The sequence below is a fragment of the Protopterus annectens genome, chromosome 3.part1 (assembly GCF_019279795.1).
Source record: "Protopterus annectens isolate FY-2018-M chromosome 3.part1, PAN1.0, whole genome shotgun sequence".
In the NCBI taxonomy this organism is placed as follows: domain Eukaryota; kingdom Metazoa; phylum Chordata; order Ceratodontiformes; family Protopteridae; genus Protopterus; species Protopterus annectens.
Window position 1 is genome coordinate 17,462,133 of NC_056732.1, and position 23,664 is coordinate 17,485,796.

A 23,664-nucleotide genomic window follows, 5' to 3' on the forward strand; every position below is an offset into this window, starting at 1 on the left:
TTATTGGTAAACACTCAAAAGTATAAAACTGATAATTTCCTTTAAAAGCTCAAACATATACTTTATAGTTATCAGAGGAAAATGTGTAATAGTCACAATAAAATAAAAAATACATAGTCTAAATAACCTAAGATTGATTTAACTTTATTATCTTTAAATACCAATGGCTTAAACAATCCTAACAAGAAATCAAATCTACTGAAATATTTAAAATTGAACAAAGCACATATTGTCTTCCTTCAAGAAACTCATTTCAAAACAAATGCAATTACAAATTGAATCCTAAGGAATATATGATATTGGCGCAATCCACTTATAAGATAAAGACAAAAGGAGTAACAATTTTATGGAAAACAAATGTGATTAATCCACAAATCATTTATAAGTATGAAGATAAAGAAGGCCTTATGGCATTAGTAATAGTTAAATATAATAACAGAATATGGACCCTAGCCAATCTATATTGGTTCCCAGGCACTGGAACAGGAACTGTTTAAAAACACTTGGATTTCATTTCCAATAATTATAAAGGCAACTTGATATTAGGAGGAGATTTTAACTGTATATTTGATATTTCTGAAACTACAAATAAAAGACCACTGCGTACATCTGCTGTATCAAAAGCTTTAAACAAGTGGGTAAAATAATTTCATCTTGTAGATACTTTCAAATTTAAAGAAGATAAATCTTTGGTGTTTTCCTATCAAGATGACAGATTTGTACCCAAACTAGAATACATAAAATATTTGCGGCCCATGACTTACACTCTAAAATCATTAATTTCTCAATCACTCCCTGTCCCTTTTCAGACCACAGTTTATTGATACTAAAACTTCAAAATGGTTACAGACCATTAATCTTTAACTCCAGAATTCTAGCATATATAACAAAAATTAAAGAGCTCAACCCATGGTTATTATCTGAAATACAGTTCTTCTTAGATATTAATTACACCACATAGATAAATAAAATAATGATATGGGACTCATTAAAAGCTTACATATATGGTAAAACCCTGACTTGGTATAAAAAAGTCAGAGAATGGTATTCTGAATTATTAGATGTACAATCCAAACTTTTGTCAGTAAAAGCTGAAACAAATCAAAATCATTTGAAGATGAAAAAGGAAGTAGAAGCATTAAACAATAAATACAATGAAATTCTAACACATAAAACTATAACTTTAGAAAAACTAAAAATTAATATCTTGGCCACTTCTCCCAAATATCTACATAATTTATCCACAAGAATCAAAATAAAATAAAAAGCTAATAACATTAAAAGTATCTTAGATGAAAAGAAAAGGAAAAATGTCTCGGATATAGGTGACATTCTTGATGCCTATAGAAATCACTATATGGAGCATTTCCAAAAAGAAAATATACATATCAATCAATTAAATCTAGATGAAAAATGTTCTAATATAAAAAATACCAGAAAAATTAAAACTAGATCTGGAAGCACCCATATACTACAAATAAATTACAAATACAATAAAAGAGTGTAAAAATAATAAAGCTTCAGGTATAGGTGGCATAATTATGGAAATATATAAACTTTTTCCTTCAAAGAAAATATCCCATAAAACTCTATTAGAAATTCAGTCACAAGCTTTAATACCACCCTCTTGGAGATATTCCTTAATCACACCAATCTTAAAGGAAAACAAATCCCCAAACCTCTGTACCTCATATAGACCTATATCATTATTAAATAATGACTATAAAATATTTATGACAATATTAACTAACAAAATGAAAACACCACTATCTAAAACAATAAATAATGATCAAACTGGATTTATATATCATGGACACACACATGATAATATTAAAAGGATAATTTCTCTTATAGATTATGTTAATAAAGAAAATAAAGAAACACTCATAACTGGCTTAGATATAGAGAAAGCATTTGATTCCCTAAATTGGGACTATTTATTCAAAATCCTAATGCTATTTGAATTTCCTGCATCCTTTGTTCATCTCCTAAAGAATATATACATATACAAATAATTTAGTATATGTCAAGTTAGGTCCTTTTACCTCTGAATTTATACATATAACAAAAGGCACTAAACAAGGATGTCCCATGTCACCAATTCTATTTGCTCTGGCTATTGAAATATTGGCAGATTCAATTCATAACAGTATAAAAATCAAAGGAATAGATGTTTATGAACAATATAATTCTAAAATAATGTCATTTGCTGATGACATATTACTAACATTATCTAATACAAAAGAGACATTAGAATAATTAGATATAGTAATTGACAAATTTCACAAGACTTCAGGACTCTATTTCAATAAATCAAAATCAAAATTTTTATTTTTAAATAAAAAAAAGAACTGCAGACTACGGGAGATCACATCACAGGGAAACAAGAATTTACCTTAAAATATCTAGGAATTGAGTTATGCAATGATAATAATGAATTAGTCTCAAAAAACTACAATAATATCATCAATACTATTAAAATCTCTGTGGAAAAATGGAACGAAATATCATCAATATTTGAAGATAGACGACATTTAATAGAAATGGTTTTACTGCCCAAGATCCAATATATAGCCTTGGCAATACAACTGTTACCAGAAATGAATATACTTAAAGAAATAAATCCATGCCTAATAAAATTTTTATGGTTTCCCAAAAGAAACAGAATAGCTTTAATACATCATATCAGACCATGGAAATAGGGAGGATTAAACTTTCCTGATATAGAAACATATATAAAAGCATCAGTATCTAAAACAATCTCAGACTGGATAAGTCCAAATTACTCTGCAAATTGGAAAGAATTACTAACTGTAATATCAATAAATGAATTTACAAAAAAATTCAAATATATAAAAACAATTTGCCACGGCACATATGTATTAGTATGCAATATAACAAAACTAAACCCACTAAAACTCGTATGATTAATTATTACAGTGACTCATTTATGAAAATTATTAATGCAAATATAGATTTAAAAATCTGGTTTGATCTTTTAACACCATTTATAATCACAAAAAACTTTATTAATTCCTGGGAACAGAAAAGATTTGTTTGTTGGCTTCAATGTATCAAAGAACTAAAAGTTTTAGATATGCAAGTAAGAAAAACAACATACAAAATTCCACAACAAGACTGACTAACTTTACAGAGTATTCTGTCATATTTGCAAGATTTAAGTAGAATAATGAACAATTCTTCATTTAAAGAAATACATTACAACCAAATTCCTCCTTCTACAGTAAGCAGGCATAGCATGGACCTTGTTATAAGACATATGGCAGTGTATGAGGCTAAGAAAGCAATAGAACATTTGTGCCCCAAATTAAACTATATCAAACCGAGATGTGAAAGTGTAGGAAAAGTGATACATTCTAGCTAAAGTCCTAATTACAAGGCTACTGTGATAGTGCAATAAAGTCATACCTGTTTTGCCAGAAGGACCTGCAACTTGTTCTTCTGAGTGTGACACTGTCATTGTAAAGATTCAGATTCCTACAGATACTTTACTTTTCAGACCTGTACTCCTTGCTTCTAAGTCAGTGGCACAGGAAGGCATGTCTGCCAAGTTGGCCAAGATGACAAATCCAGCTTTCTCCTATTTTTTGCAGCAAAAAGATACTGACTGATTTTATTCTTATTGTTTGTCTTTAGCTAATCATTTTCTTGCACCATCTTTCTGCGTTCATCTAAATTTATTTTTTATTTATTTAACATTTGTTTACCAGGAAAGTCCAACTTGTAACTAAGCCAATTTTCAGCAGAGGCCCGGGGAGAAATGCTCCAGATGCATATCTTTTTGTAAATGGTGACAGTGTAGTAACAGATGTCCAGTCCTCATTTCAAGAAAGGAAACCTGCTTTCTGAGTTTTCATATCAGTTCTTTCCTTTCCCAGCCTGTCGTCCTGAAAGTCTGTTCTCAAACTCAGAATACAAATTTCACAGACACAAATCTAACCACCATGGTAACAGGAATGACTCTGTTTTTTAAGAACTGTAAATGCTTTTTAAACCTAATCCTACTTATTAAATTCATGGAACAGCAATTATATTCTCCTGTACTATCCTTTTCTCTCTCATGCAATCATCTTTCTATCTACAAGCAAGCTGCTATAGACAAGCTCACAAAGAAGCACTCACAAACAACACACCTGCAAATAAGCTCATACACAGGTCTACTTCATAACACTGAAATTTCATAACATTGAATTTCATAACTGAGACCAAAACACTGAAAACCTAAAACATTGAAAACTCAGAACATTGAAAGTGTGCTTCATAACATTGAAAACTACAATGCATATGTAAATTACATCCTCTCCACCCATAACAATACCTAAGAAACACACTTTCTACTACATTTCTACAGGGAGCAAGCCCCCCTGCATCCTCCCATGTGGGGGGATCTGCCCCCCCCCATAAATTAAATATACCAACTCCAAGATCACACTACAGTGGAAAAAAGTTAATTAGGAAATTCACTTTTTTCCACTGTAGTGCAATCTTGGAGTGGGTATATTTAATTTATGGGGGGTGTGAGAGGTGCAGGGGCAGGCTTGCCCTCCTGCAGAAATATAGTAGAAAGAGTGTGTTTGTTAGTTAGGTGTTGTTGTAGGTGGAGGGGATCTTATTTACTTGTGCAATATAGTTTTTAATGTTATGAAGCACATTTTCAATGTTCTAAGTTTTCAATGTTTTGTGTTTTCAGTGTTTTGAATTTTCGATGTTATGGTCTCAGTGTTATGAAATTTCAATGTTATGAAGTAGACCCATATATAATATAATATATAATGCACACACACACACATATATATATATTTATTTTTTACAAGATCACACACTCATATCAGCGAGTGCTTTTTCTGAAGTAAAACAAGCAAATGCTCATATGAGTGAACATTCTCTTTAATAGTGGTTTTGTTGGCAGCTCTTTGTATGAGATTAGATTTCGTTGCAGTGGGGTAAGGGAATTAGCCTTTACCTCACTGTTGTGTGACCTTATAGTTGGTATATATATATAATTATCAGAGTTTGGGGGGTGCAGGGAGGCTTTCCCCCCTGCAAAAAAAAATTTGTTTGTCTTGTTTTTAATGTTTTAGATTTGCTCCAAAATCTCTTTTTTACATTCACACTTTTAAGCGTCAATGTTTCATGATACTATCATATATATAGGTTCATAATTTATAGGTGTTTACTAGGCTAATGACCACTAGGGCCTTTTTAAGCCTAGCCATGCATCCCAAATCTGAAACAAGTTCTGATACTCTTCATAATTATAAGTAGGGTCTTGAGAAATTAAACACTTGCAAGCAGGGGCCTGACAGATGAAACACTTACTGCTGCCTGTGTCCATCACATAGACATCCAGTTGTCCATGTTTCAGACTTGAATTGGGTTAGGAAGGAAATCTGCTTCACACGGATAGGGAGTCTTTTCCAGAGACAGGGTAGTCTCTGGGATACATACCTATCTCTCCAGCAGGTTCTATTTATATCACAGGCAAGATTTAAGTCTGGTAATTCTGGTGCTGTTTGTTTTGCAGATATGCAGGAGGTCCATCAGAGTGGGGTTTGACAATGCTTTGCATACTAGGCATAGATCCCCCCACAGAATTCTGTAGGAGACAGAATGCAGGGATAGTGCTTTGAGGCAGTAAGCAAAGGACATATTACCTACACCTTGAATTCTTTTATTAAGGAACCTCTGTGGATGTTCCACTTATTGGATGGGCTTGGGTAGATACATACCAAAGGGGTCATTGTACTCAATGATAGGTCTGATGAATGCTGAATACAGTGGAACAATGACCTGCGTGGACCTAGATGTCATATCTTTGCTTTAAGTTGCACAACATAGAATGATTCCTTGCTACTGTAGACATATGATGGTAAAAGACTATATTACTGTCTACGTATGTGCCTACGTCCCTGACTACTGAGTTGACCTTTCAGGTTCTGTTTTCAATATGACAGTTACCAGGGGTGTATGACTTCCTGAATGAAACTATTATGCATTTCTTGACATTTGGTTTTAGTCTGTTGTGCTCACACAAGTTATTTGTCTATGTCAGCCCTTCCTGGAGAACATTAGTGTCAGCAGAGGATTCTATGACTGCTTCTAATTTGTAATCATCTGCAAATTTGGACAGCTAGAGGCTCTTGACTTTGGTTCATAGGTGTTTACTAAGCTAACAACCACAAGGGCATTTTTAAGCCTAGCCATGCATCCCAAATCTCTGACAAGTTCTGGTACCCTTGATAAATGTAAGCATGGTCTTGGGAGGTGAAACATTTACAAGCAGAGGCCTGGGAGAGGAACCATTTATAGACTGTCTCTATCATTAGAGATATAGGTGCCAAACCATGGATGAATTTCCTCTTAGCCATCCAATTGTCCAAGTTACACTTTAATTGGGTTAGGGAGGAACTCTGCTTCACATGGATAGGAAGACTGTTCCAGAGTAGGGGTAGTCTCTGGGATACATACCTGTCTCTCCAGCAAGTCCTATCTGCATAAGCCATGCTAGTAAAGCCCTGTGTTTTTTAGGTGAGGAATCTGAGTGGACATTACAGTTGTTGGATACACCTGGTTAGGTACATACCAAAGGGGGCAGTGTACTCAATGACAGGTCTGACGAATGCCAAATGCAGTGGAATAATGATCTGCTTGGATCTAGAGTCTATACCTTTGTTTATAAGTTGTACAACATAGAATGATTTCCTCACTGCTGTATACAATTGATGGTCAAGGGCTGGATTACTGTCTATGTGTGTCCCCAAGTCTCTGACTAGTGGTTCAGCTCCTAGGGGTGTGTTATCAATATGATAGTTGCCAGGGGTGGATGACTTCCTGGAGGATGCTATTATGCATTTCTTGATAATTATTTTTAGTCCATTACTCTGATACCAGCTGTTTGTCTGTGTCACCCCTTCCTGGAAAACATTTGTGTCAGTTGGTAATTCAATGACAGATCCTAATTTGCAATCATCTGCAATTTTAGTCAGCCAGAGGCATAAATGCTCAAAAGGAGCTGTCCGAGGACTGATCCCTGAAGGACTCCACTTGTGGCTGGCCTATTTGTAGAGGTGAACACCTCAATTCTAACTTCCTGGGTCCTGTCTGTGAGGCAGCTGGCTATCCACCGGGTGACATAAGAGTTTATACCTAACCTCGAGTTTGGCAACAATGCCCGAGTGGGGTATTGTGTCAAATACCTTGGCTAGGTCAAGATAAGCAGTGTGAACCATTTTGCCCTCATCCATTGCATTGGTGACCTTCTCAAAGAAGTCCACCAGGTTAACTAGCCATGATCTGCCCTCGATGAAATCAAACTGGGTTGGGTCCAGTGTCTGTAGGTGGCCCAACGTTATACAAAGGGATGACTGTTGCTGTTCTCCATTCATTAGGCATGAAGCTTGACTGGAAGTTATGGTTGAATAGCGATTCCAGAGGGTCATGCTTTCATGCTATTAAGAAGACATCCTGGGATATTGCCTGGACCCATCAATGCAGTGCTCTTGGCCTTAGAGAGAACAATAAGGACCTGCTCCTTAGTGATAGTAGAGGGAGTTATATTTGATGGTATGTCCTGAGGGTAGGTTGAGGGGGAGAGAGGGTTAAAGTTACAGCTGAATTTGTCTGCCAGTAGGTTTGCTGTATCTTCTGGCACAGTATAGGTGGCTCCATTTACACTGAGCTCTGCACACAATTGTATATTGCCTTTGAGGTTGCAGACATAGGTAAAGATTGCCTTGTGGCTGTCCTTGGTCTGGGCAGCCAAATTTACTTCAAATTTGGCTTTGGTAGAATTTATTTGTCCTTTGAGTTGTTTGTTTAATTTGATGAGTGCTTTTATCCTGATGGGTATTGTACCTCCTAATTTTTGCCATGGTTTTCTTCCTTCTGTTATACAACCTGTTGATGTTGTGATTCCACCAGGGTGGCTTGTTTTGTGAGTTAAAAAACGAACTCAACCACAAAGGAAAGGAACAGCCGTAATTCACTAAAGTACTTTAGTGAGTTATGGCTGTTCCTTTCTTTTGTGATTGAGTTCATTTTTTAAGTTTTTTTTATTTGTTTTTTTGACCATTGTTTTTTGAGTTAGTTTTGCACTTCTTCCTGGTGGGTACAGCTGATTCTATGCAGCTATTACCATGCTTGTACAGGGTTTCTGTGAACAGTTCTGCATAGGCAGCAGTGTTCTCAGGGTTTATTTGAGTTTGAAATTTTGCCAAGTTGTCACTTCATAATAGGAAGTTAGCCTCATAGTAGTTCCTGAATATCCCAGGGTTAGCTAAGGTTCCAGGTTTTATTTTTACTTTAAAGGAGACCATTCTGTGGTCTGACCTAACCAGAGGAGACATCACACTACGGGGTGTGCATCACTCTCCCATATTAGTGAAGAAAGTATGGTTACACCCATGGTTAGTGTATTGACAATCTGGTCCAAGGGGGTTGTGTTTACAAAATCCAGGAATTTGTGTGCCTGTACATTTGATGTTGTATAGGATTCCCAGTTAATAGTGGGGTAATTAAAGTCACCCATGAAAATGGTATTGGGTTGGATGGGGAGTGTTTCCAATAAGTTTAAATATATGGTATGGGTTTCGTGGGTCATAGAGGGGGACCTAGGGCTTGCAAGGAAGTGGTATTGGATTTTGCCTTTGGTGATTTGAATGAGGAGGACTCAAGTGCATTGTCCTGCTTGACCAGCCTTGAGGTATATTTATTTCTGATGTAAATCGAAGCAACTCCACCTTTATTCCTTGTCTGTGTAGTAGCTGGTCTTAATGTGTGGACGGCATTATAGCTTTTCACTGTCGGTGTGCTGTCCTCGGCTTTATACCATGTCTCAGTGAGCACACAGATGTCAGCATTCTCTAGGGTGAAGAGAGACTTTCTAGGGAGCAGAGTTTTTTTTACTTGGATTTTAGCATTGAGCAGTGACACCTTTATAAGGCCTTGATTTTGATTTGCTATGTTGGAAGAACTTTCAGTTTGGCATTGCTTAAAAAAGGCTGCATGGAAGAGGACAATGTTTTAGCTACTATTCAAAAGCCTAGTGCAGACCATGCCTGGCAAAGCAGTGCGGTCTGTTGACCATCATCTCCTTGAACCCCCTCAGAATGACACCAGAAACTAAGCCAATTATTAAAGACAGTCATCTCCTGTTTGTATTGTGACATCATCCTTGGAGCAGGGAAAATGCTGCTCAGTGCTAGGCTTATACCAGCCTGGGACACAGACTTTGAGAGCTCCATGATGTCACTCTTTATGTAGTCTAGGGAGGTACATCTCAGGTCATTTGCACCCATACGGAATATGATTAAGTCATACTGGTAGTATCATTCAATGACCTGAGTGCATGCATTATCTGGCAGATCCTGGCTTCTGATAGGCAACAAACTGTGACTTTCTCCTTACTCAGCCTGGTGAGAGGGACATCAGTGTGTCTCACAATGCAGTCTCCAATGACCAGAATGTTGGATTGTGAGGTGGCTTGTCTTATGGGCTTAGAAGTAGACGTTCCAAGAGATGTGGCTGTATGTGTTGATGCAGGTGTTGTTTTGAAACAGTGCATTCAGGGATGCTGAGGACATTTGTTATGTATACTTTGTCTAGGTCTTTGGGGTTTAGGAAGTTTACATTTAAGTGCTTTAGTTATGTGGGTCAATGTGTCTACTTTGTTCTGTATGTGATGGGTGCAGCATGTGTACTACTGACAACCTGATTGACATGAGGAGTGCTTTTATGTGGGAGTTTTGCCTCCAGTGACATTGTGTAAATACATCTCTCACATAGCTTATCAGTTTGTTTGAGAATGAGCTGGTTGTCAGCAGACATAAAGCAATTTCTACATTGCCTCAGGATACCCAAATCCAACATGTTGGTAAAACAGATAGTGGGAAAGTTCATATCCATGGCAACAGACCCTTTTTATTGATAAATCAGTTACAGTGAGAATATAAGGTAATATCAGGAGTATCTGGTTTGTAACTCTAGGGGCAGTGCTTGTTACTGCAAATTATTTACCCTGTGTGCAACTAGGCAACGGTGAAACTTCACTGATGGTTTTACAGGAAAAATGTCAACTCAAGGTGGCTGCGTCTATACAGAGTGGGGAATGTCAAATACTTATATACAGGGTGGTGTCAAATACTTTTATACAGGGCGGTGTCAGATACTTATATACAGGGCAGTGTCAGATACTTATATACAGGACGGTGTCAAATACTTATATAGAGGGCAGTGTCAGATACTTATATACAGGACGGTGTCAAATACTTATATACAGGGCGATGTCAAATACTTATATACAGGGCGGTGTCAAATACTTATATACAGGGCGGTGTCAGATACTTATATACAGGGCGGTGTCAGATACTTATATACAGGGCGGTGTCAGATACTTATATACAGGGCGGTGTCAGATACTTATATACAGGGCGGTGTCAAATACTTAAGGGGAAACTAATAAGTAGACCCTAATGGTTTATAGATGAAATGTTTAGGGAGATATTCTAAAGTTAGGTTACACAGCAGTTAATCAAGCAGTACTTACTGAAGAGAAAGAGTTAGCTTTGTCAAGAATGATAAAAAGGGGGGATTCGCCCGACTGGCTAATACTAGTCCTGGTCTCACCACAGCTTCACACTGATGGGATACAATGCCCCATATATATATATATATATATATATATAGAGAGAGAGAGAGAGAGAAAGCATGTGTTTCCCTATAATTAGCTCTCACAGGGCAACCAAGCAAACACATGGATACACGAACACACACACACAAACACACACACATGTATGTTCATTGATGGATAGCTTTGTGATATCTACCTCACCCTGGATTATAAGTGTACCCCCCATAGCAGTGAATGGGTATATGCTGTTTTTTGACAGTTTACACTTTTTCTTCCTCATCTAAAAATAAATAAATCAGAAGTGCAGTTTTCTAAATCTCTCTCTAGTGTTCCTACAGTACCTGTGCCTCTTCCAGGGGAGAACACATGGCTAATTTGCATTAGCCGCTCCCCTGGCCTGTTACAAGTGAAACTGCTCTTCATGCTATGGGCAATGCCAGCATAAAGCCATAGCAGGAGAGCAGTCTCTGAATCGCTCAGGCTTAGTGCACCATGAAAACCATCACAGTCAAGGCTTACACACCACTAAGGCACTTTGAATTCCAGGGAATATTTGTTGTCTACATAAAATGTTGATTTAAAACATTTAGCTTGATCTCATGATAAAAATCACTTTCACAATGAATGTACACACAGAACTCACTTTAGAATGTCAAGGGTATAAATGTAGAATCAGAAAAAAATAATATTTCCAGAACTTATTAAAACTGGCTTAGAGCAGAAAAGTGCAGTAACTGTGCCAAGATCACCAATTATGTTTCATTTCACAATTTAGAGTAGAATCACAACCCCAAAACACCTTCATACTTTATACATTAAAATAAAGATTTTACTCTAGTATTCTAAAGTGCAGACTGGCTGACTACTACAAACAAAACCTTGTACATACACAAAGTTATAAAGTATATTACAGGAAAGTTGCAGTTTCATGCAGAGTATCAACCACACTGAAGTATAGTTATGAAAACTATGAATCTTTTATACTAATAAAATGATAGACAAAAGTAATGTTCCTCACCAGTTGTTTATCCCTGGCATTTTTATGAATAACCTTGTTGTCACAGGTTTGCTACCTACATTTAATTACATGAAAATACACACTGCAACGGCTGCATTCATGGGGAAAAGAGATTTCATGTCTCATTGTCTGTTATTTTAATAATAGCAGTTTACAGCTAACCACCTATGTAGACAAATCTGTTCTCATAGTGAAATTTCTAAGAAAACAGAGATGAATCCACCGCCAGAGACTCATGCTAAAATTAATGAGTCTGTGTTTAAAAGGTGAAAAAGTGAAATACATCTCTAATGAAAATTCAGCTCAGTCATACAGGAAAAAAATAACTGCTGATGACTGCTTTTGCAGTTCATTATGCAGACACTGGCTGAGCATGCACGTTGCAGATCGCTCTCTCAGCTCTGCAATGTCATTGCACCGTTAAAAAGCTTTAAGGTAATTCAGAAATGACTGCATCTAATGATGATGTGTAGCCTAAGAACATACTAGTAATGTGCTGTGTGTGCAGAAAATGGAAAATTAATTTCACTATGTATTTAAAGTAGTAAGTACTTCATATATGTGAAAGTGCTTATTTTTTTCCAGGCTTTTTTCCTACTGATTTATTTTAGAATGGTGTCTGTGTCATTTCACAAATATAACGTTATCATCTGCTTCAATGAAACTGCTTCCCAGCCTCTTTTACCCCAAAACTTTGAAGGTCTTAACAAGCATGCCCCCTCATAATGTCCAGACACACTTATATCCAGCCTGTCAGTTCTCTCTTTGAATAAATCTGTTCATGCACCCTGCCCTAACCACTTTTGGCTATCTGTAGAGAAACCTTCTTAGTAGAGTTATCCAATCAACGTGTATCATAGTGCAGTGCTTTACTAGTGGGAGAACACATAACCAAGGGTAAGAGGGCCTCTACCAAAGCGACTTCACAAAAGTTAACTTACAATGCACACCTACTGTCTTTAAATGTATTACCTTTTAGTTACGTATTAACAGAAGATGAGGTGGTGTACGCATACTTTTCCACCACTAGTCAAAACTATTAAATACACAATCCCACTCCCATATTTCATTGCATAAGGCATGAGGATATTTGCTCATGTAACAAGGACAGAGCAATCTGGAAGTCATTTATGACAACAGAATACACTCTTTCTTAATCATAATATCCAATTATATTTCACCTTCTAACTCTCCTAATACACCGTCTCTATTGTACTTCTTTACCTCTCCTGTCAAGGCCTGCTTAGTGTCCCAGTGGTTTCATCCTTCCTCACTGAGCTACAGCTTTGCCCACTAAAGCTGTTAAAGCTCATTTTTTGCTACATCGTCTAAGAGATATAATGGCTCTTTCACTGCTTTCTTGCATCACTGTTTTTAGTCACACAATGATCAGGGTTTCTGAAAACCAAGTTATTGCTTTCACACCAAAATCTGTGTCTTATACAAAAATAACTTCTCTATTATCTCATCAGTCAACACTCCTATCGAACTTGTGTCCCACACAAAGCTACTTGGTGTCATTATAGATAGTCACATAATGTCTGATATTCAAATACAGGCTCTCAAGAAAACCCACAGAAAAACCTGGCTCCTATATCCTAGCACTTTTTAACTAGCAATGCCAAAAAAAAAAAAAAAAAAAATTGACTGCGTATCTTCTAACTTCAGTACTATATGTTGTCCCATCGACATCAGCCTTCAGCAATCTCTACTAATAAAAATCGAGCAATACTGTAACAAGAATAGCTAAATTCACCGCTAACCAGTCTGCCAAATCCCGCCATGCCTAGCCTTAAAACAGGCTGGTTAGGACATCCACACTCTCTCTCTCTCTCTCTCCCTAACTCAGTTAGCAGCTGTTCATAATATAATCTACAAACATCAGAACAGCCCTGCATGCCAAGCCTTAGTGGAACATTACACCCCCTGCATGATTTATTTATTATTTATTAATTTATTGGCATTTGTTGACTGGGAAAGTCCACTGGGTCAAAATCCTATTTTCTGTGCAGGCCCGGGAAGTAAAGCTCTGTTTACAAATCCAAGAAGTATTTAAGACCATATTATATTCACAACAATATCCAAAAGTTTTCACACACATTTTCAAAGATTGAAATACATCAGATATCAAGTTTTTTTGCAGTTCTATGGCATATATCATTTTCTAAAAATTAGTAACATAGAGGGCAAAGATTTACATAATGTAGTTAGAGTTTGTATTATACCTTCTTATTAACAAACATTTTGATGCATGTCAACAAAATAGCCCTTTATGGCTTAATAATGAGATTACGAGAAAATAAATATATAAAAAAATATAAAATGAGATCAAGTTCACAGGGAAAGATTTTCTTGACATTGATAGGAGTCATACTACTTTGATATGTTAGACAGCTTAAGGTGGTCTATGTTGTTGTAAACAGGGGCAGATTGGTTTGTTAAGGAGATGATTTTTTAAAGTAAGTTTAAAATATTTTAAAGAATCCAATTGTGTGATGGGGGGGTATGGCATGCCACAGTTTAGATACGGAGTGTGAGCACAGGCTTTGCGAAGCCCTTTTATTGGGTTTGGAAACATTTAGGAGTTGTTTGTTAGTGGACTGAAGGTGGTGGGGGTGTAGAATTGTAGGACAGAATGGAGACAAGGGTAATTATCAGGGTGCTCTACAGATAAGTCCCTATTAACCATAACTAAAACCCACAACTCTGCTGCTCTGTACTTGTACTCAAATTATGTGTCCAAAATCTGGAATTCTTTCCCTACTGCCATCAGATAACAAACCAATCTCTCCAAATACAAAAACATGAAAAAAAAAACTTTAAAAATACTTGGTTCTGTTAATCCACCTCCCCTGGCTAGACAGCACTTGCTATTACATAACGTCATTATATCCCTCAATGTCTCAACAAAGTAAATTCCCAACATAAATTTACTATGGTCGTCTACCCCTCTTCTATTACTGCCATGTCTGTCATGTTGCCTTAAAGTAAGTAAGGAGTAACGTGCCCCCGAGTTGACATCAGGTCATGACGACTGTATGGGTACACTCCCATACGGTTCTCATGGCATATTACGGAAGTAGATTGCCAGGCCTTTTTGTTCCGTGTAGATGTTACTGCTGTCCAGTTGTGTCCCAACCAGGTTTCAAATTCAGGTCTACCAGTTAGCAATCCTGCTCCTTAACTGCTATGCTATCAGGCCTCTCTTTACTCTAACAAAATTCTAACTCAGACTTGCTACCCTCTACATTTACCTCAACTTCACAAACTCGCTTTCCTCCTCTATATCATCTAACAAATGTAAACAGTATTCAACCTTCCTCACCTGATCTCTGCTTTCTACTGTTAACACTTTCTCTCTGCCTTACACTCGTATCTCCCACACTACCTCTCTTATTCCTCCTACCTACAGATGTAAAATTAATTGATGTTTTAAACCTCACTGTATATGCCAATTTGGGTTGTATTAATAGAAAATTACTCTATTTTACTGATTGCAGATGTTTCTAGTATAACTGCCTTTCAATTACTGTATGTCCATCCCATGTTGTAACATTACATTTTTTTCTCTTATATAAAATTTCCTATTTTGTTACTGGAGCTTTTCTTCCCAGGCCTGTGATGAAAAGGGGCTACCACAGGCTAGTCGGACTACCCCAGCAACAAAAGTAATAAATAAATTAATAAATGGATCAATTACCCCCCTGGGATGAGAACAAAAAGATATCCTGAGTAGGTACCCAGACCACCACAATTGGGTCCAATCAGTCTGAAGGAAGAGCAGCTCTGAGAGGTGCTCATGTCTACCACTCGTATTCATGATCTCATGTTTTCATCACTACTCAAAGCCACGACAATAGGTGAGGAGAGGAATGTAGACAGACCAGTATACTGTGCGCTTCATCCTAGGATCCTAGGACTCGGCTTCCACTTCACTCACTTGATTTGGTACAATGCATGCAGTACTGCTGCTACTCTGTCTACCTGCTGGGCCATCACCTGATTCCCTCTACCTTCACCTGTGAGCAAGTTCCTTGGAATACCTAAGCATCTCTACTTCATAGGTGTTTATTAGGCTAACGACCACAAGGGGCTTTTTAAGCCTAGCCATGCATCACAAATCTCTGACAAGTTCTGGTACCCTTGATAAGTGTAAGCAGGGGTTTGGGAGATGAAACATTTACAGGTTCCCTGTGTCCATTAGAGACATAGGTGCCAAACCAGGGATACATTTTCAGTTTCCCATCCAATTGTCCAAGTTGCACTTGAATTGGGTTAGGGAGGAACTCTGCTTTACATGGATGGGGAGCGTGTTCCATAGACATAGTAGTCGCTGGATACATGTCATTTAAATGTTCTGTAATTCTGTCTTTCAGACATCTGTTTGTCTTACCTACATAGAAGGTTCACATTTCACACAGAATGACAAATATATGCGATTTTGACTTCTGCAATTTGCATAAAAACAAAAGACACAGCTCTTCTTACTCATTGGATGTACATAGAAATCACTGCTATGAATTTATTTGCACATGTTGCAGTCTCTACATGGAAATGTACCACATTTATCAGAGACAGAAACCTTCTTATTAGTAGATTTATAACTCAGCAACTGTTTTAATGATCTATTGCTGGTACAGCAAAACGTGGGTGCATTACCAAGTGATTACCTATACCTATCATCAGATACAAGTAGTTGCCAATTTTTCCTAATACTATTGCAGATAGTTCGAACATCCATAGAAGAAGTCATGCATATTGTTAAGTCAGAGCCTCTTGTATCATAGATCTTTCTTTCACTGTTCAATACTCTCTCAGAGAAGTAAGATTTAGCAACATCCATCCTATGTTGGAGGACCTCATGACAGGCAGCCTCAACCTCCACATCATGGTAGCCTCTACATTTAAAGTCACTTTTAAGGTTCTTAAATGATTCATACATAATTGTATCATCAGCACTTAAATGTGCATATCTGTAGAACTGTCCTTTTAGGACATTAGTGTGCACATGTTTTGGATGCATGCTTTTATAATGTAAAACTTTGTTCTCACTGCACTCTTTCTTATATAATTTGGTAGCTATCCCATTTTCAGTAATTGTTACATGCACATCCAGGAAATCAATAGATGTAAAAGAACAGATCAGAGTAAATCTCAGAAAACTAGTTGTAGAATGTAAGTACTCCACAAATTTGTGTAAAGTTTCCATAGTGCCTGACCAAACAAAAAACACATCGTCAATAAACCGTACATAAAAAGGCATAAACATAAGAAAGAAATGACCTTGATTGAATATGTAGAGGGACTGCCAGTACACCAACATCATATTTGCAGAGCTGTTGGCACACATGGTGCCCATCGCAACCCCAGTCTGCTGATGATATAGCTTATCATTAAATATAAACACATTACTGCTCAAAATGATGTCAAGAAGTGAGCAGACAAGCTCTGTCTTATCCATACTATATCCTGAATATTTCAACAAGAACAACATAACTTATCATTAGGGATAACAGTGAAGAGTGATGTAACATCCATAGTTACCCATACACAGTTCTTAATATCTGAATTACTACACCATTCATATAAACTTGTCAAAAAGTGCATGTACTGCCTGGATACCAGGAAGAAAGAAATACAGAGGACCTGGGAAAAAATCAGCTACAAAAAGTGAGGAAGAAACACTGACTGGGGAAAGTCAGCAAAAAGCAATGCAACTTCCAAACATGAATTCTAGTAACCTACACGATATAAGACAACTGCACACAGATCTGATTAAAATAAATGAAACACCAATGGAGTATATTAACACAAACAACAAAAGACTGGAAAAAATGGAAGAAGCTTTAAACAAATATTCAGAACAGTTAATATCTATTAACCTGCACTAGGCAGAGGTCAGAACAGTTAATATCTATTAACCTGCAGTAGGCAGAGGTCAAATATTAATGCAGTCAAGTTTGCCCTTGTGTAAGCTGTACGATGAAGTCTTTTAAAACTGTGTACATAGTAAGGTTTTGGAATTATTGATGCAAATATGAAGAATGAATATTCAACACCTAGAGGCGACAGTAGGAGTTAACTACAGATGAACCTGGAGGTATCAGTCAGATCTAATGAGTTAAGGACTCCCTGCAGGATGCACGGTCGGAGATGTCGGGTGGATGGATTGGCGTAATGAGGGAGATGGAGTTTTCTAAGCTGTGATGCAAAATCAGAATTGCCTAGACATGGGAAGGCCTTGCTGTGTCTAATTATGGTGGCTGCCAAAAAAGCAATTACTAGAAAATGTGAATCAAAATCTAAACCAACTATATTAGAAGTAGTGAATACAGTAACAGAGATAAAACAACTGGAACTGGGATCTTTAGAAAAGGGTAGGAGCAAACTACATAGGAAAAAAATGGGAATTGTGGGAGCATACAGGGAGGAATGAGCTTTAGAAGAAGGCAGGACTTAAGCTATGTAATGTTTGGTTGAAAATGATTGGGTAGATTATAAGTGATGTATAATGTTTGCAACTGGGAGTGTGTCAATATAGTTTGTGATGTAAAATCCTTGCAACTAGGAATGTGTCGGTGTGGTTTGTTTTCATTTATATAAATGCAAGATTGCTTATGTAGTAAGTGATGGTTTAATAAAGATGTTTCTTGTTTAAAAAAAGGGGACAGGAACTGAATAATTTAAGTAATGCTGCTTAGGTTATATGATATATAGCAGTATATGTGAAGTATAACGTTTGTTAATGTTAATTTGTTAATACAGTTTGATTACTTTTGTATAATTGTAAATTTGCCTATGTCACACGTGATAATTCAATAAAGAGGTTTATAAAAATAATAATTTAGAGGGGCTGAGAAAGGTTAAAGTATTGCAGAATAGGGGGAATCTCACTGAACAAGAAGAGGATCGACTGCAGGATGCCAAACAGAAGATTAGGGATTGCCTCGATAACATGCATGAGTTTAGAAAGATTGCTGTTGTGAGTTTTGTTTCATAATAACTTTACAGAAAAAAAACTTTTAGCACAATGACTTAGGCAACATACAGTAGAAAGGACTGTCACCAAGCTTAGAGAGCCAATAATGAGGAAGATAACATGAGATTCTGTGGATGTATAAGAAATATTTCAGAAATTCTACAAAAGTCTGTATAAAGCAGAGAAATAAGGAAACATAGAAAAGATACAAATGGAAATGTTTATGGAAGAATTAAATAAGCCACGTGAGTGGCAGAGGACCCTCAGTTACTAATAGGATAGGAGACGAGATATAAATGGTGATGTATAACCAATCTACTGGAAAGTCCCCAGGAATAGATGGCATTCTTGTGGAAGTTCGGAAGCTAGGAGGGAAAAACTGTTAAGATCTGGAAGGTTTTGTTTAACAGTATTTTAAGAGGAGGAGAAGAACCAGCATCCTGGAAGAAAGCAGTGGTAGTAATCCCTAAAGAGGGTAACGATCCCTCAGATCCAGCTTCATACAGGCCCATTCCAATACTAAACCATGATTATAAAGTGTTTATGTCTATAATGCCTAAAAGAATGGCAAAGGTGATGCCAAAATTAATAGAGATGGATCAATGGAGTTTTGTGGTTGGGAAGCAAACATTTGACAACATAAACAGAACAATGATGATCCAAATGGAAGCAGAATGTAAGAAAATACCGCTGTTGTTGGTGGATCTTGATGCAGAGAAAGCATGTGGCAGACTAAGCTGAGACTTTACGAGCAGAGCAATGGAAGCATTTGCATTCTCAGATTATATGGTTGATTAGGGGGATATATGATAGATCAGAGGCAAAAATAAAAGTGGGTGAGGTCATCTGATAATCTCTGCTTGAGCAGAGGAACCAGGCAGGGGTGTCCTCTCTCCACATTCTTACTTGCATTATGTTTAGAACCACTGGCAAAGAAAATAAGGGACTCAGAAATTCAAGGATATAACTGGTATGGTAGTCAAGAAAAGCTGCCTCTATTTGCAGATGACATTTTCTACCTGACAAAACCAAAAAGGGACATTACAGTGCTGTATAACATATTGAGACAGTTTCAAATCTTTTCAGGATACAAAATTAATGAGGATAAAACAAAGGCAATAGCGGTAAACTATGTACCGACATACAAATTGGTTCAGCAATAGCCATACTTACGTGGACATGATAAAATTAAGTATTTAGGAATATAGGTTAAAAATGATTCCACTATGGCAGCTAAGGATATGTGGGAAGAGACTAAAAAGATAAAACAAAAACTGATAAAATGGAAACTCGGTTATATGGATATCAATAGCAAGATACAAGCAGTTAAAATGTTTTAGTCCCTTTAGTCTTATACAAAGGTCAGACATATTTTTATCAACCAGAGGAGACGTTGTGGATAGCAATCAATAAAGAGCTGAAGGATTTTATCTGTGAGAGGAAGATGGCAAGAGTCAAGTAGGATAAGACGATTCTTCCAACAGAGCAGGCAGCTTGGGATTACACGATTTGAAGGGGTATTTCAGAGCAGCACAGTTAAGGCTCCTATACATAGCACAAGCATAAAACTATAATTCAAAGTGGAAAGAGATGATGATGAAATAGGGGGGAAGCTCAATAAACAAGGAGACACTGGGATTTTGGATGCAGACCTTTAAGGAGAATAACAATAATCATACAGAATATTATATCCATAAAGTAGCAGAAAGTATCCTAAGAACTAAACCAACACGGGAATGGAGAAGAGAGTCTGCCAATAGGGATGTAGACAATAGGCAAAAGAAGTTATTGCTAGGAGCAGAGCTGTTTTCCATGATAAGAATTTTATCTCAGCTGTATTGGCTGGCTCAAAAGGAGGCAGTGTGAGTTTTTCCAAGACAAAATTGAGGTCCCATGCAGGTATTGGTGCTCTCCGTGGAGGTCTTATGTTTTTGGACCCCCTGAGGAATTGCCTAAGCAATGGATGTGAAAAAATCGGTGGTTCTGTATTGTAATGAGCTGAAATGGCAGAGGCATGGATCTTAATTGATGAGAAGGATAGGTCTTTGTCCAACGTCTCAGTCAGGTATTGTAAAATCTGAGGAATATCTGGTACAAGCGTGTCAATTCCTTGCACCAGGTTCCAAGCACAGAATCTCTTCCATTTTTCTGCATAAGATTTCCTGGTACTGGGCCTCCTGGCCTCCAAAATAACATCCATAACAGCTTTAGAGAGAGGTGTATTCTGAATGGTTACACTATCCGCCATGCAGCTAGATTTAGGGTTCTGAGTTGGCTGTGCAGGATCTGATTGTTCTGTTGGGTCAGCAAATGAGGAATTCAAGGCAATGTCCAGGCTGGGCCTTGAGACCATCTCCTTAGGATTGGGTACCAGTGTTGGCGTGGCCAATCTGGGGCAATTAGTATCATTTGTGGCTTCTCTTGTCTGACCTTTAGGGGTATCTTTGGGAGGAGAGGCAGTGGAGGAAAGGCATATACTGTAAGGTTGTTCCAGCTGAATGACAAAGCATCCACTTTCCATGTTTGTTTGTGATAAGTCCTTGTGCAGAATCTCTGAATTTGGCAGTTGTGAGGGGAGGCAAAAAATCTAGGTCTGGGCATCCCCATTTCCTTGTTATCTTGCTGAAGATTTGTGGATCTAGTTTCCACTTGTGAGGATGCATGCGGTTTCTGCTTAGTTCGTCTGCCAGAGCATTTGTTTTTCCTGACAGGAATTGTGCTTGCAGGTATACTTGGTAGGTCAATGCTGTGTTCCACAAAATCATGGCTTGTCTGCAGAGGGGGTAGGAATGTGTGCTCCCCTGCTTGTTTATGTACCACATAACTGTGGTGTTGTCCGTCTTTATCAGCAGCTGTCCTGGATGAAGTAGGTCCTTGAAAGCTGTCAGGGCATTTTGTACAGCCAGCATCTCTTTTTGATTGATGTGAAGATGCCTTTGACTTGGGGGCCATGTGCCCTGAATGCATTTTCCTGCCATGTGGGCCCCCAGGCATAATCTGACGTATCTGTTGTTAGTGTTTGCCTGGCTGTGGGTGAACTGAATGGCTGTCCCTTGTTGTGGTGACAGGTCTGTGCCCACCATCGAAACTCCTATTGCAGGCAGGGAATGAGTGAAATTAATGATTCCAGGCTGTGGCAATGTTGAGTCCAAACACTTTTTAGGTACCACTGTAGTTTCCTCATATGCAGTTTTGCATATGGAATTAGCAGAATGCAGGAGGCCATGTAGCCCAGAGCCTGCAGAAATTTTCTTGCAGATAACTGGGTCTTTGTTGCCATGCTTTCGAAGTAAGAAGTCAGTTGCCTTTGTTTGTCTGGCGTGAGATAAGCCATCTGGGCAGTTGTATTTAAGCTTGCACCCAGGAATATCATCTCTTGAGAGGGTACTAGTTTTGATTTCTTTTCGTTTACTGTGTACCCTAGGCAAATTAGTAATCTTTTTACAAACGCCAGATGCTGTAGTAGAATGTCTTTGGTCTCTGCTTGAATAAGGCAGTCGTCCAAGTAGGGATATATCTGAATTCCTCTTTGTCTGCAAAATGCAATTACTGGTGCCAGGCATTTTGTGAAGACCCTGGGCGCAGTAGATAAGCCAAAGGGCAGTGCAGAGAAATGGTAGTGCATTGAGCCAGCTATTAATCTGAGGTATCTTCTGCAAGACTGTCTGATTGGGACATGCAGGTATGCCTCTTTGAGGTCCAAAGTTACAAGCCAAGCCTTCTTGCCCAGCATGGACAGAAGCTGTTGCAGAGTCAACATTTTGAATTTTGGTACGTCCAGAAAAGTAATTAGAATAGACAGGTCTAGAATTGGTCTCCATGCTTTGTCCTTTCTTGGTATTAAGAAAAGTCTTGAGTAAAACCCTTGTCCCTGCTCCTGTTGAGTAAAACCCTTGTCCCTGCTCCTGTTGAGTAAGATCCTTGTCCCTGCTCCTGTTGAGTAAAATCCTTGTCCCTGCTCCTGTTGAGTAAAACCCTTGTCCCTGCTCCTGTTGAGTAAAACCCTTGTCCCTGCTCCTGTTGAGTAAAACCCTTGTCCCTGCTCCTGTTGAGTAAAATCCTTGTCCCTGCTCCTGTTGAGTAAAATCCTTGTCCCTGCTCCTGTTGAGTAAAACCCTTGTCCCAGCTCCTGTTGAGTAAAACCCCTGTCCCTGCTCCTGTTGAGTAAAACCCTTGTCCCTGCTCCTGTTGAGTAAAATCCTTGTCCCTGCTCCTGTTGAGTAAAATCCTTGTCCCTGCTCCTGTTGAGTAAAATCCTTGTCCCTGCTCCTGTTGTGGCACTGGCTGAATGACCTTCATGTCCATGAGAGATGTTACTTGTCTTTGTGCCTCTGCCCATTGATTGTGTGGCAGGTCTGGCATACCTTTTGCCTTTGGAAGGGTGTGAAAGTGGAACCTGTAGCCCTGAGAGACAATGTTTAGGACCCATTTGTCCTGTGTGATCGTGTGTCAATTTTGTGAAAAAAGTGCTAGCTTTCCCCCTAAGGGTGCTGCCAAGAGAGAAATGCTTGACATTGGCAGAGGGAAGTCATTGGGACTGTTTCCTATATGGCTGTGATTTGTCTTCTCCACTTTTGGAGGTAGAAGCACCCCATTGTTTGGGCCTGTATGAGCCCTGGGGCTGTTGCCTGCCTCTAGGGCATCTGTATCGGCCTCTTTGTGGCCTGTCTGACACGGGAAAGGACCAATTCCTAGAAGGTCAGTTCCTGCTAAATCTGGGTGGCTGTACCTTTAAGGAATCCTTCACTGTCTGCATAGATTTAGCTTTATCCTCCATTTTCTTCTACACCTCTTCTGCCTTAACACCAAACAAAGTATCATGCTGTAAAGGAGCATCCAATAATTTTGCTTTAACATGATCAGGCAGAGTCTGTTCCTTTAACCAAGCATGCCTTCTAATAACAGAACCTGTTACAGTGGCCCTGCAAGAGGCCTCCAGTGAATCATAACCACATCGCAAAGTATGTTTTCCCACTTGTTCAACTGCATGCAATAAATCCTGCAATTCCTTGTTCTCAG